General features: G+C 47.2%; 1 protein-coding gene across 11 annotated transcripts in view; it reads right to left on the bottom strand.

Annotated features, from left to right (window-relative positions):
- Positions 1–12,601, bottom strand: part of LPP (LIM domain containing preferred translocation partner in lipoma) — a 344,655-nt gene that overhangs the window by 308,508 nt on the left and 23,546 nt on the right. For 3 of the 11 annotated variants that reach the window (XM_030495188.1, XM_030495186.1, XM_030495196.1), the window contains exons 1-3: positions 7,657–7,727; positions 6,762–7,444; positions 3,307–3,313 (exon numbers count right to left, since the gene is read on the bottom strand). The exons of 4 other annotated variants lie outside the window; for them this stretch is intronic. The gene's annotated coding sequence lies outside the window, so the exon portion shown is untranslated. Of the gene's footprint in view, positions 1–3,306; positions 3,314–6,761; positions 7,445–7,656; positions 7,728–10,743; positions 10,850–12,601 lie in introns of those variants that run through there. 4 more of the 11 variants (XM_030495187.1, XM_030495190.1, XM_030495195.1 and 1 more) reach the window with 2 other exon arrangements.

Genomic DNA, 12,601 nt, shown 5'->3' with positions numbered 1-12,601 from the left:
TACAGCATCCCACAGTATCCCCTCCCACAGATGACTCGCTGCTCTTTTTTCCCCTCCTACTTCTTTTCTCAATTCCTACTCTCTCCTTCAACCTCCTTTCCTTTCAGGTCTTCTCACCTTCTTCCTTACCCATTTACCTTCTTCTGTCTATCTGCTCCTTAAACACCCTTCTCATAACCGGCAACCCCCACCTCAAAAGTCCTTTTCTTCTAGGAATCTGCTTTATCTGGATTTCAATCTCCAGCAATCACCCATGCCCTTCCTTCCCCAGCCCTCAAGAGCATATTTGTCTGCCTTGGATTGCAGACTCTTGAGCACAAGGATTGTCTTCTTCCCCACTTGTAAAGCACAGTATACATTTACAGGGCAGGTAAATTATAAATAAGCTGTCTCTGTGTTACAGCGTAATTCAGCATGGGCTTTCTCCACCAAGCTCCCTTGGTGTTTGCCTTCCCTCTGCTGCACACTAATCTACCCATAAGACTTTTTCTTCCTTATCTCTCAGTTACAAGGTTATCACATATATCTATCAGCATTCTTTCAAAAATAGTTAAGGGAGGTGGGGAAACCAAGGGCCTTTACGAGCCCTGCTCTCCCATAAGCTCAAACCCCGAGATGTAGAGGAACTTGTGGGAACACCACGAGGGGAGAACACAGAAATAACTCACTGGCATTATTTCAAATGCTGCATGTCTCATTTCTATTCAGTTTTCAGTGGGTTTCTGGGCAAGCAAACACACACAGCTGTTTGCTGGGGGAGCATCTACCAAATCTACATCAACTTCCACCAGCTGAGTGTGCATCTGCCATTGGAAGGAGGTTGAAAAAGAGGCAAGTGGGCTGTTGAAATGGAAAACTGAGGTAAGAAAAAGTCACCCACAACACAGAGAGCATCAAGAGGCGACTAAGAGACAGCCCATGCTCCAAGGACAAAAAGAAACGAAGAGTGAATACAACCCCCCCACCATCCATGTCAGAGAAGAGCCAATGCATCAAACCGGCTAGCTGTTTGGCAACAATGCCCACACATGAGGCAGGATTTGCCTAACAGGAGTAGCACTTCCTGGGGATCGATGTAATTAAAAATGCTTATTAAAACAAAAAATAGTAAAACAAAAGAGGGCAAGAGCCCTTGCTAGACAGTTCACAGAGTTGACACTATCAGCTAGTTCCTTATCTCAGGAGAAACTGAGTTGTCTGGGGTTTCCCAACAGCTCAAGTTGCTGCTCTCTGGCCCCCTGCATTCCTCCACCATGTGAACTTCACCCCCCACTGCCCTCTACACACCAGCCCCTCGCCTACATGAGGACATTGCCTCTGTCACTTGGAAACAACCATCTCCAGTGCTCTCTCAGCTTTCAGGAATTCTTCACTGGAAGCATGCTCAAAAGCCTCATCCTTCTCCATCCCTACAGTCTTAACAACCTCTACAAGATTATCTGATGTAGCTTTCTTACACTCATACATCTCAGAGGAGAATTAGCTGATAGCTAACAAAGCACTGCAGGTAGTGCATATGTCAGGAAGTACAAGCGATTACGCCGTTATGCTATGAGAAACCTTATCCAGACCCTTAGGAAAAATTAGTTTTTGTTATTGGTTTCGTCTGAACTCACCAGCTATCCTCAGACTACACAGCAAACAGGAATACCTTCAAGTAAATGACTGTGGGGGAGAGGGGGGAAGGGGCATTCCAACCACCCTCTGACCAGAGATGGTCACCCAGTCAGAAACAAGACAGGCACAATGAAAACCCAGAACAAAAGTCAAGGATAAAGCAATTGCCTAGAAAACAACAGGAGAGTGGGTAAGAACAATCAAACCAACAAGCACCCCCTCCTACACACTGAATGCACTTTTCTGCATAGCAGCGTTTCACAAGATAGAGATTGAAGAGCTGGTGCTTAACGCTGCCCCTGGAGACTTGCCCAGAACTTTTTACATTGCTTAGCACCTTGTGTATAAAAGGGCAGCAGCGGTGACACTCCTGGTGAACTCCTGCTGGCCAAGCTGTCTGGCAGGTATAGCTAAAAAAGCCATTTTTGGAAAATAGTGCCTTTTTATAGCTTATTTCAGTGCTGACAGCTGCCTCATGTCTCTAGAAATAGCAGGATGTAACAGCCATGTTTGCAGGGACAGATTTTAAAGGTTCCATCTTCTAAGAAACAACCTACACATCCAGAAACAGGAGGCCAGATTTGTTTTGATACTGGAACCCCCTTCCATATGTTAAGCATGCCCACGGATTTGCAAAAACCCTGCTCTGAAAATGGGATGTTCATTCAGCAACAGGCGACAAGTAACTTGCGTCTGCCTTCCTATAGAGTCTGTTCCCAGCATAATCAGCAGCAAAATAGCACACGATTAGGCTGATACTGCCGTTTGCCAAAAATCATCGGCATTTTCTAGGAAAAACTGTGGTGGAGGAGAGCATTAAACACTGAAATACGAGACTGATAAGTAAAAATACCCTGCAGCTTCAACTGATCAGCATCTCTGTTGTTCCTCTTCAGATGGAGTGAGCAAGAGATCCCAAAGCATTGTTAGGAATCTTTCACCGTGATAGAGACACAAGCCACAGGCTGGGTTCCAGGTCAGCCCCACTGCTACAAGCCTCAACTTCATGAGCCTGGAGGAGCCTCTTCAGCCACCCTGCCTCCATCGTGTTTTTGAGTATGACAGGGATAATGTTATTTTCCTACCTTTTAGCAATAATAACCTTTTTTATATAAAAAGCACCCAAATCCCGAGAATTTAACACCAGAACAGATGATGCTAAGGGTGTAAATGGCTCCAATTGTAACTGGACCTTGCAAATTTTCCACAGTACCACCTTTTACTAGCAACAGTTGGACCAGTTGTCTACAGCATCTTCCTCATTACGAGATTTCTTTTATTTTTTTAATCTGAATGAAGGGGTACTAAAGGCAACGACCTGCTGTGAAATGACCGAAATTCCCATGCAAACAACCCATTAGCAGTGTTCAAATGCAATTTAAATTACTAGTTGTTAAAGTGCTCCTCAATTTCATGGTAAGTTTCCAAGGAAAATTACATGCTATGTACTATTTAATTGATTGTTTTCTACTTCTTAACATCCATTTATTCCCTCCTCCTGTCTTTTCCTTAATTTCAAGGGATGATAATGACTTTTCGGGGAGGAAAGGGGAACAGCTAATGGAGTTGGAGAGGGATTTACCTGAAGAACAAGGATGTAGGAGGGAAGTGACTGCCAAAAATCAGGCAGCTTCACTGGAACTTGTCCCTGTGATATTTTCACAGCAGGGGTGTGAGACAGCACAGCACAAGGACTCTTTTCCTCCCCACCACAGGCAGCCCAGCTTTCAAAAGCTGATGTTTCTTTAAAATGAACTCAAGCAATAAGCACAGTTAACTATTAGAAGACAGCAGTAAAGAAACAAGAGCAACTTCTTTCCTCCTCTTGGGCACACTAGTCCTTGAACCAACACACTCACTGCAGACAAACGAGTTTCTCTCATTTGGAAGATCTCATCCCAAATGCAAATACCTAGTTCTCAGGGGCAAATTCCCCTCTTAAGTTGGCTGAAGAATTAGGCTGCAAGTGAGACCTCCTGCTGCTTGCAACAGCTGGTACAGGAGAATGTGTATTATACAGCTAATAACAACAGACATGTCTTAAAAGCATACAGTCTATTCAGATCCGAGGAATAAGCAGCAGTACAATTAGGTGAGGTGCCATCTGGCAATGATGATGATGATACGTGTCGGGATCATGTCATACACTAGCAACATGTATCAACTTTATTAAATACCCAGTACGACTTTGTTTTCCTTTAAGAAACCAATTTAGAAATATTTTGTGTTCAGAAAAATATGACTTTATTAGAGTAAGAGAGATGGGTTTAACAGCACCACTTGGCTTGAGATTGTGAAGTGCCCACCTGTCTGTGGGAGCTGAGCATGAAGTGTCATGTGGAATCCAAAGATTCACACTTTTCCCAAGTTTGCCACACGGTGCCTCAGTTTCCACACCTGCACACCAGGATAATACAGCACAGTTTAGCATTTAAAGGCTCTGAAACCTTTGCCTACTGAAATGGGAAGTATCAGGTGTGTAGAGCCATCTAAGCTCACAACCTTGTCTTGCCTTCATCTCTTCCATGCCTATGTGTGCTGCACGTACCTGCAGCAGCTTCTCTTACCTGCTGTGGGGCATGTACACACAGCCCTCAGGTACACGCTAAATCCCTCAAAGCACCAGTGTCACACAGTGACAGTGCCACCGATTTGCCACATCCCATGCAGTGCCAGCCCTGGATCAATTGGTGCAACAGCTGGGATGAAGTATGGGCTGAGAACCAACCCTCCTTACATGGGAGCTAAAGCGAATCCTCTGCATTTAATGTATCATTAGAAGTGATTGAGAGAAGCTTAAGAAAGGCAGGCATGAGGCGCTCTGAGCACACTTGAGGTCCAGTGCCATGGAAGGTTTCTCAGACTTGAGCATTTACCAAGTGCCAGGCTGCAGGAAGGAAAATCTTTAGACAGCTTTATTAATTTACAGGTCAGCCCTTAATGGCTCTGTTCCTGGAGCAGAAAAAAAATACACTCGGAACCCTGGTTAACATCAGTGATCATCACTGGATCTGCCCAGGTCCTGAAGAAATACCAGATGGAGAGCCTTGGCAGTCTGCAGTCCCAGCCATGGACATCCTCCATCCTCCACGAGCTCTCCCAGCCCTGCCTGCACCCGTCCGGGGGGACACACATGCAGCACGTGGGAGCTCATCCCTCACAGTCCATTCAGCTCTCAAGTCACGTCCTTGCAGCGATGAGACATTGCACAGAGAAAGATTGGCACGTGAAGATTAATGGCCCCAATGTGCTTCCCCAGGCATGCCAGATGAGCACTGCCCAGAGCCCTCTGTTACAGCACTCAGGTGCTGCTTGTCCTTGTCTTCCAACAAGCAGTCTGTCCTGGCCAGCAGGAAAGGGGGAAAACTGCAAGGGGAACAGAACATCACCATTTCCAGTCCCAATGTGCTGCCCCCGAAACACCATGCTCGGCCACAAGCAGCTGGCGAAGCCTGGATGCAGCACATCCATGCACCACCAGAAGCAGGAGCTGATCCAGGGCACAACCAAGCAGGGGAAGTGCTGCACAGGGAGGAGGCATTGCCATCCCATGGGGCCATCTGTGCACACACAAAGACAAAGCTCAGCACACAAGGAGCAACACAGACTGCCTGTCACAGCTTGGCACCACCACACACGACAGAGAATGGGCAGCTCCTTGGCAAGTCACTGGGCTGAGGCTTCGGGTGTCGTAACATCTCCATATGTCTCCCCAGAATCCTGTTTTCCAGCCCATCACCTTCACTGTCTGTTCAGGCCATACACTCTTTAGGACAGCAGTTCCTTCCCTTGCATCAGTAGCAAGCCCATTCCAGTGGGGCCCTGATCCCAAAACCTGCAGTAATCCAGGTAGCTTATTGAAACGACAAGGATTAAAATGCAGCTAAAGTCTACAAGCTCCCAACACATCCCACCTGCAAGAATAGGCTCCAGCAGTCCCTCCATCACCTTTTGGGGCTGAGTGCTTTTCAGCTCACACCCCATCCTTGTGCAAACTAAGCCAAGTATCTCACCCTGCCCAGAATAATTAAGCCAGTTTTGCACCTCAAGGACCTGCTGCAAATCCACATCTCTGGAAAACCAAACCTCACACCAAGTATTAATCCCCATTTAAAAGGGCAAAAGAAAAAACACAAGAGATTTAACGAACAAAGGTCTTAAATTTAAAACAAGTAGAGTATGATAACAACAGGTTTGAATCAGACTAAAAACATAAGTTAGTTGAGAAGATATAAGTATCACTAACCAGCAAGAGGAACTAACTATAAAGGGGTTTTCACCAACACCCCTTCCCAAGTAAAAGGACAAAGTGCAGTCTGTCCAAGGCACAGGACTGGCTGCTATGCAACCCCTTGAGCAGTGTTAAAAGCACTCTATACATGTTACATGCTCCAAATGACAAGAGGAATGCATGGGATGGCGGATCTCCACTCCAGATTCCCCAGCCTGGTTTTAGCCGCCATGAATAAAACAGGAAGCAGAGCATCTTCCAGATTCCCCCCACACCCCTGACTGTCTGGATAAACTGCAGTTTCCTTTCAGGAAAGAGAAAGGAAAGGGGGAGGGGGGAGGGGGAGAAGAGAAGCAGCCAGCTGCAATACCAGAGATTAAAAACTTCACACTAAGGAAAAATAAAGAGTAACAGGAAAAAACAGACACTGAAACTTCATTCAGTTACAGCAGCTAAACTGCTTCAGGTCCCTAACAAAACAGTTAAATATTAACACTTGAGAGAAATATACCTATGCATTATGCAGCCTTTTAAACACACTCTTGCTTAAGAGACAGAAATCATACTTAAGCTATATTTCACTTGCTGACCACATGCATATATACTCATTTAACTCTACACTGCTCTGCTGCCTTGCTGCATAAACCACTGAAAATAAAAGGAAGAGCATGACTGAATGGGAGCTGGCTTAAATTATCTTTATACCTAGGCCTGAAGAAACATTTTGCCTTTGAGACCAATCCACTAAGCCAACTTTCCCTGCTACAGAAGGGTTTCAGAGGGTCCCTTGATGTTGACTGGAGATCCACATGCCCACCTCCACCCGCAATGCACACACTTCAACGCAATCCATCTGACTAAACAAAACAAAAAAATCCCAAGCTCCTTGCTAAAGCAGCAATGATGCACTTACCAGCATCCAGGCAAGCTCCTTCGCTAACACGCTTCCCTCCTGAGCAGATCAAATTTGGAGCAAAGTCCAGGAGCAAGAGAGAACTGAGAACTGACCACAACAAGCTTCCAAAACAAGAAAGGGCGGGAGGGGTGGGGGGGGTGGGGGGAACCTTACTACAGGAATTCAAATACTGCCTCCACCAGACCCTGAGTCACCTCCCCTCCCTTGCAATAGATCAGAGCAATGGGTAAACATTTCCAAATATGGAGATCAAAACTCCAAAGGATGTCAAAAAAAGTCACCCTTCTCTCCCTGGCTTTGGCACAGGGACGACTCGCCCCTCTGGAGCCTGAGCTGAGCACATCACTGTTACTGACCTACACACAGCCTGGACATGGGGCCACATGTCACCTTCCTGACCTGTGCTTTGGAGGCTCCTGGCTCAATGGGTGACACTGCATCTCTGCCTCCTCCATGGGATGCCTGGTGAGATGCAATAGGGGCAGCTCCAGGAGACATCACCCCTTGCCCACCACAGCAAGCCTCCCTTTCATCCCTCCACTCATCCACAGAAAACCTCCTAGAACTATTTTTTGGAATACTCTTTGAAAGCACGTGGGCAAATTCAGGCTGTGTTTATTGTGACACCAGTTTGGCACCAGCAAAGGCAAGGCTCAGCCATCAATGCCACTGGAGAGGTCCTGCTGCTGCGTCCCACATTAGCTGCTCACCCAGGGCAGGGCAATCTCCCTGACCTAGCTCATCTAGCTGGTGCTTTGCAAAAAGCATGTAGTTGATTTTGCTTTACAGAAAAACAAACCCCAGAAAAACACAGCTTTGCAGAAAGGAACATGCTGCTGGGACAAGGGAAGATCTCCCCGCAGGAACAAGGAGCCCCAGGATGGCAGCACACCCCGATCCCTGCTGGGACACATAGCACAGCATTCTATGGCAGATGGGAACAGGGGAGCATTCAGCCCCCCCCATCTCTAGGAGAGGGGGTTGATGGTCAGTGTTCAAGTCCATCTAGCAAATTTAGGAGGCAGAGCAGTTAAGCTTAGAGGGCACAACTGTCCCTGCAGAGCCTGCCTGCACACAGGAGCAGTATATCCATGCCACCACTCCTGACCTGCAGGCAGCAGAAAGGTGACTACTATGCCTGCCAGCATGAGATGACAGCCTCCTGGTAGCTGCAGCCATGGCTCCAGGAGCAGGCAGCCTCTCAGGAATGCGCAAATCAGGACATTTTCAAGGGGAACAGGCTGCTGAGGCGATCCAACCAGACCAGGGTGATTCCCCAGCACCACCCACAAGATGCTATTGAATTTATAGGGAAGGAATTCCAGAGCTGACTCTGCCCATGTATGGCCAAAACAAACTGTAAAAAAGCAACATTATAGTACATCTGGCTTTTGCTGGTACTGAAGCGCAGGCTTTGGGAGGAGCCAAAATCCTCCAGTGATAGAGGCTGTACAGTTACATCCAGTAACCAGGCAGAGGTCAGGGGCCCGTGGCAGCATGAGTTTAGTACCCAATATCACAGGTGATAGAAAAACATGTAAATGCTTGCTTTAGAAGAAGAAAAAAAAACAAACACCAAAACCAAACAAAAAACCCCACACTTTTGTGCTTTTTAGAATAAGAACCACATTTAACTTTGTGATCCATCATTACCACTGCAAAAAACAAACCTTGCCAGGCAGTACCAGCACATGTCCATTGCACTGGCAGTTGTAAAGGTAGTTATAAAATCTTTAAAGAGCTAACAGTCCAGGTAGCGCTAAGTGGTACACCAGGACAACATCAATGCAATGGAGGCTGGGACCAGCTCTCAGTGGGCAGCTGATCAGTTATTTTTCTAAAAACCCACTAAAACCTCCCGCAAAGCCATGTACCCCTATTGCCCACAGAACCACCAGGAGCATTCTCCATGGTCAGGAATGGGAGATATTCGAAGCACTGTAGTCACCATGGTAGAAAATGCACCAAAAGAGCGGGATGAAATGGGGAATAATGTAAGTCAAGAGAGGGAACTAAAGCACGGAGGATGCACACCTGGAACAGCAGAAACCCAATCCCAGGCATGCACCAGCCTCTACTGCTCTGAGGTCCCACAGTACGAACAGATCAAGCTTCTCCTTAACAGATAAATGCTACTACCTTGCCTGCCCTGCCAGCATGGGAAATATTAGCTGTGTCAGCTCAAGAGGCAAAGGGCTTACCAAACAGGAGGGGAATGCAGGCTGCAGTGGCATATGCAGTGGGGACATGAAAACTAAACCCACGGGAACATGTGCCACTCGCGTTGCCTCTGCCTTTGCACAGAGGTCAGGCAGGGTATGTTTTATGGCTCTTGGGGTTGAAACTTGGGAGTAATGTCTTTGTGACCTTAGAGGGACTCCTGTGCCAGAAACCAATGTAGTTGTTAGAGGGGCTGGGAGCTCAGGGGCCTGAGCACATGAGGACAAGCCATTTCCCAGCTCCTGGCAGACAGCCCAACACTGCTTTTGAATAAGTGCAAGTCGTACTCATCAGATAGGGAACAAGCGTATGTCTCCTCTAAGCATTATTTGCTGATGGGAGACCCTTAACACAGCTATTTCCCCAGCTTCACATTCCCCAGGACAGCATTAAGATCTCCCCTCAGTTTCCAAGCTGAAATGCCATTATACCCTCTCCCTTGCTGCTGTGCTCACGTTAGTGTTGGCTAAGCACGACCTGGCATTCAGTGCCTCTCCTTTAGAGCACCTTCTACCCCAAATGACAGAGGAGAGAAACCAGAGGGATGGACACATCCATGTCCAACTACAGCCTAACCAGGAGCTCCCTGCTACATGGCACCACAAGTCCCTCTCCTTGCCACAGTCCTCACCTGGGAATGTAAAAGCCTGGGGGCCTAGGAATAAAATCCTACTCAAACCTCCTGCAGAGCACTACAGATTGTTATCAATCGGGCACCAGGTCAGGCGTGGCTAATTTCACTTAAATGACATTATATAAGCAGGGTGCCTGAGAATATTTGATTCATAAAAATGTCTTGAAGGGGCAGAGAGCACTACCTGCATGGCATACAGAATAGAGGGACTGCTGCAGCATCACAAGAACACAGACCATGTAACGCAGACCGCGAAGACCAGGGATGCTCATATGCACACATACACAACTACACAGACATATGCCTCCTCCCTCATTGTGCACAAAAGCAGACTTGGGACTTGCAAGCTGAAGTCCTATGCAGCCAAAAGTTAGCACAAATGTTTGTGACCGTTCCAATTTGCAGGCAAAGGCAGAAACCGGGTGCAGAGGAATAAATATAGAAAGAAGTCAGGCAGGCAAAGCAGGTGCTGGCTTGTAAAACCTTGGCCAGAAAGGCTCCCCAGGAGGTTGAATCTGGTAGTTTCACAACGGCTCCTCAGAAATACAGAAAAGACAGAAAAAGGAAAAATAAAATAATAAAAAAAAAAAAGAACATGAACGCATATGCATTCTTTTATCGCCATATATAGTATATACAGACATTTGGTATATACACCCCCAAGCTCTCATATGCCACCATATAGTATACACTGTATATGCACATCTTTGTTTCCATGTGCCTAGATTTGTACAGCGTGTGTGTGTATATGCATATAATGTATGTATGTGCATTTCTCATGTGTGCATTTGTCATTACTCCCCACAACACCTATCCATGTGTGCTATCATACATCGTATCACTTGACAGAGCATGTCTAAAGCCTCAGTCTGGGATGACTTCTGAACACTCTCAGCGTCTCGCTGCTCAGCTATTCCCTGACAAAGCCCCTGGGTGCAAGCACCACCAGAGAACCACCAATTTGTCTTGTATTTTCCAGTGACCCCAATCCACCTAGCCCACTCCACACTCATTAGGAGAGGACTTTCTTTTCGGCAGAGAACCATGAACAAGGTGCCATCACCAGAAAAGCCACAGATCTTTCTGGGAAGTTGCCCCTCGCACCTGTGAAACATGTTTACGTACCGGTTCTCACACCGCACAGCCTTGCCAGTGGGATGAACTCAGAGCAGGGCTTTTGGAGACACGCAGGGCTCCACCAGAGTCACGACTATGGGTTTCTTTCCCAGCCCTGCAAAAAGAGAGAGATACTCATGTGATACACACTGGATGGGCCTCCTGACGGCTTGTCTCCAGAACTTGCAGTTTAACCCACACAACTTCTGGGAATTGCAGCATTTTCCTCCCCAGCTTTCTTATGCAGAAACCTCCATACTCCTGGAGTCCCTGCACCCCCCAAAAGCAAGCATCACCAGCTCAAATTGGGCCAACAACCAGCACTAGATGTCACAGCTCAACCAACAACTTGCAGCTCCTCAAGCCCATAGCTCCTTTACTGCTCTTAAAGCCCCTGAGAACGGAGAAGTAAAAGGAGATGTAAAATGAGGCTTAAAACAAGAGAACAGGATGAATCCATTGCTCATCTCTGACCTTGAGCATAGTGAGGGAGCTAGGAGGCACCATTTAATTCATTTTGTGGGGTTTACCACTACCATGAGCAGGGCTACACCACAATCCAGTACACCAGCACTACGCTTCAGCACAGCCTTTTCTCTGAGGAACTCTGCCTTATTTCCATCGGGGACTGCCACACTCCTTCCTGTAGCTGCAAAGCAGGCATGACCCTTTCCTGAAGTGACTGACTTGGTGTTGTTTTTCCCCTCTGCAGAAGATGAAGTTAGAGCAGAGGGGACAGCCAGGCCATGCGACCACTGTGTTGCATGTGGCACGCCACGGAGATAGGCAGCATCTGAATTGCACACTCCTTCCTGCCCCTGCCAGCCCACAGCCAGCATCCAGTCCCAGCCACATCCTGGTAGTTCTGACAGCCCTATCTCTGCTCATGACAAGCACAAGCTTGCCTTGTCATCACCGCTAAGCAGAGAAAGTTACTGCTGTTTGTTGCTGTAATGATGGAAATGGGTCAGTTCAGACTTGTATTTACTGTACTCGTACTGCTCATAAGCGTGCATGCAAGCCCACAAGTCTCCAACCAACATGCAGCAAGACGCAAGAGAGTGCTGGTGGCTCACAGTCCAGATCCCTCCTCTTTGTCACACACTGAGATGGCGGCTTCCTGCCCCTGCCAGCAGCCGTTGTCCCCCACACCATGCCTGTTGCTACAGCAGCCAGGACAGCAGCAAGTTTCTCACCTCTCCCAAGCAGTGGTAGATCTCCACTGCACCAACACTATATGAGCACACCAAGGTCCACCCTGACCCAGGCAGCACTTTCCCAGCTCAGTCCCATAGTCCCTGTTGTAGCACCTAGCCCTGATTCCCCACAGGGCTGGGCAGCTATAAAAGTTCCCACACCTCAATGCTCCCCTCAGGTGTGACGAGGACAAATTCAACCAGAGATCACAATGGCCTCTCCCATTCACGGCAAGCTTGGGACGAAGATGAGTAACTGCAAGGTTTTATTGCTGGTGAACTCAGCCAAAGAACAATTTCTGTCCATCCGTCAAAGAGTAGACAAGTACAAGCAAATATTATGGTTGTGCATGTTTACTTTTCATTTTAAAATGATGTAGAGTTATATACAATTTAGATCCTTCCCACAGGCTCCTGGCAAAATGCCCTTCAGTCTTATCTGCAAAGGCAGAAGACAAAAACATTCCCCTCTGCTTCCAACACCATTTCAATTCAACTCACAACATTACCTCCAGGAGCTCCAGGAAAGATAATATTTCTTGGGACCCAACCTGTGTTTAAAAGATCTTGGCTTAGGCTTGTCTTTTGCCAGGTTCAACTCAGAGAATGTTTAGAAGATCAGTTACAGGACCGGGCAGACTTGGCTAGTTGAACCACATCTTCCTGGCTTT

This window comes from Strigops habroptila, chromosome 8 (assembly GCF_004027225.2).
Source record: "Strigops habroptila isolate Jane chromosome 8, bStrHab1.2.pri, whole genome shotgun sequence".
Classification (NCBI taxonomy): Eukaryota; Metazoa; Chordata; class Aves; order Psittaciformes; family Psittacidae; genus Strigops; species Strigops habroptila.
Note: the sequence above shows the minus strand (reverse complement) of the source record. Positions and strands in the feature narration are given on the sequence as shown.